Below are 2,370 nucleotides of genomic sequence, written 5' to 3' on the forward strand. Positions count from 1 at the left end.
TATAGCAATAATGAAACCCACAACCTTCCTCTAGTTCTTAAACGCTTCCTCCCCCCAACTACCATGACCCCAATTCTGCCTTGCAGACCTGGTTAAATCGGTTATTCTTAAGGCTGAAGCTGTTTGAAATTTTCAGTAATTTTCCCATTTGAAAAAAGCGTCTCATCTCCATGCATTTCTTTAAAAAAGATAAATAAAATTTCTCATTGTATCCCTTTATTAACTGTAATAGATAGAAGAAAATGCTTCCCCATCCTGACCAGGTGCAGTATACATATAATTTTGTTTAAAATCCCATAAAAACCCCACAGAGTTTAAGTAACTTGCTCAAAACAAGTTAATCAACCAGATTGATGCCCATGCTCCCTCTACACCACCCTGTAGAAAAACCTATACTTTGACTCTAAACGTTATTGTTAGAGACGCGGCTACGACCTTTTCGTCATTCCTGAGCTTAAGTTCCTACCACATACTTCTTATGGCTTTTGAGAGGTTCCATGGGAAGAGAAAGAGGGTATGAATTCCAGGTTTGTAAATTATCCAGCTTTACTTAAAAATGAAACTAAAGAAACTACATTAAATATTAACTGGGATCAAAACACTCCCACGGGAAGATTATTTTGACCTAAGAATATCAGCAAACCAAAGAAAGGGCTATAAAAGGGAAAATCTGCACTGTTTTAAGGGGGGTACAAAGAAGACAGGGGCAAAGTCTGAGAGCGCTTTCTACACGTTCAATCTTGCTCAGCGTCCCAGGTCCTGTACTTCCAGCCACCCCTCTGAGGTTGTTTGAAAGGTTTAGACAGAGCTTCCCACGGTGCACGTAGGAACAAAGAAAACAAAACAAAAACAAACAGCCACCCTTGAACTTCCTGGGAACCTAAGCACTTGTCAAAAGAGACCGTTAAAGTGGATTTCACAGGCTAAATCGCCCAGCAGGTAAGGAGGAAAATGTATGCAAATGACCTGGTTTGTTCTTAAGTCAGCTGAAACCTACTCCTATTGGTATACAAACAGCTACAACTCATTGAGGCCTGGTTGCCCCACAATAGCTAGGGGTTTGGAGCTTTGATCCCCATTCTCTCATTTTACTGGTTCAGTGTGTTTAAGTGACATGCCTGGGCCATGAGATGAAATTAGGGGCAAAATCAAGGGTTTGATAAGTATAGATAGATGGAAAAGCCATACCCTACACTGAGGCACTCAACAGTTGAAATCTCTTCAAAATTTAATACACACATTAAAAAAAGATTTTACAGTCACATTAAAGCAGACAGAAGTATGGCAAAGGTTAATAAAGACAAGACTGCAGTGTATTACATTGGGGCTGTTTCATGAAGCATCATCCCATCCCAGGCATCTTCACAGGGGTCCACACCTACATGTTTGTGCTAAAAAGCCAATTCCCCGGCGTCCCTCCCCCTCAAGGGAAGGGAGTCTGGGTCGCTCCACCTTGAACATTTCAGTGTGGCCAGCCCAGAGTAGCGATATTTATGGTTCACACAGCGCCTTTCAAGAAATCAAAACAAACACTCCTCCACCACCCAAACTTCATCCAGGGGTTGAGTACCCAATAAACAAGGTAAGCACGGTCTGACTTGTGCTTACTTACTAATCTGTAGTGAAGCGCTTCATGTTTTTCACCACAAAATTAACTAACTAATTAATTAATTAAACCACGCTTATTGGAGTACGCTGTCGCTGTCAAACCCCACAACAAATTCACTGCCATCGAGTTGATTCAAACTCCCAGCCACCCAGCAGGGCAAGGTGTAACTGCCCCGTGGGTTTCCTAGACTAACTCTTTACAGGAGTAGAAAGCCTCGTCTTTCTCCCGAGGAGCGGCTGGTGGTTTCGAACTGCTGGCCTTGAAGTTAGCAGCCCAACATGGACTGTAAATTTGAAAAGAGGCTTCCATTCTCGTGGAAGGTGTTAGTGGGGTCGGGAGAGAGGCAGAAAGGGCCACGGCTAAGAGCAGGATCTTTGATGTGGTAAACCAGAAGCAAATCTTTCACTACAGATCAGTAAGCTTAAGCACACCTGTGTTTACCTCGCTGATTGGGCAATGTGACACTGACTCCATCCGTGACCTCCGGTGGATCTGAACAATCTAGGGCTCGGCCGAAATGAATGGGTTGAAGGCTCAGAGGAAGGCGACACGCAGCTATCAAACGCAACCCAGGGAGATGCCCGGGGGCGGGGCGGGGCGGGCAGAATTGGGGCCACGTCCCTGGTTCCGGTGCCAAACCCCCTTCTCCCCCCCACCTCCAGGCGCTCCTCAAGACGCGCCCTGGGCAGCCCATCCTCCTCCTCCCCGGCCTCTCCGGCGCTCCTTACCAGCTCCCAGCCCACAGCACTTGCTCCCGCGAC

At 45.8% G+C, this 2,370-nt stretch overlaps 1 protein-coding gene across 2 annotated transcripts in view; it reads right to left on the bottom strand.

Annotated features, from left to right (window-relative positions):
- The window catches only part of SGMS2 (sphingomyelin synthase 2), a 96,804-nt gene that overhangs the window by 93,980 nt on the left and 454 nt on the right, over positions 1–2,370 (bottom strand). The gene's annotated exons all lie outside the window — the stretch shown is intronic.

This window comes from Echinops telfairi, unplaced genomic scaffold, assembly GCF_000313985.2.
Source record: "Echinops telfairi isolate 266 unplaced genomic scaffold, ASM31398v2 ScPeMD7_7468;HRSCAF=8506_0, whole genome shotgun sequence".
Taxonomy (NCBI): Eukaryota; Metazoa; Chordata; class Mammalia; order Afrosoricida; family Tenrecidae; genus Echinops; species Echinops telfairi.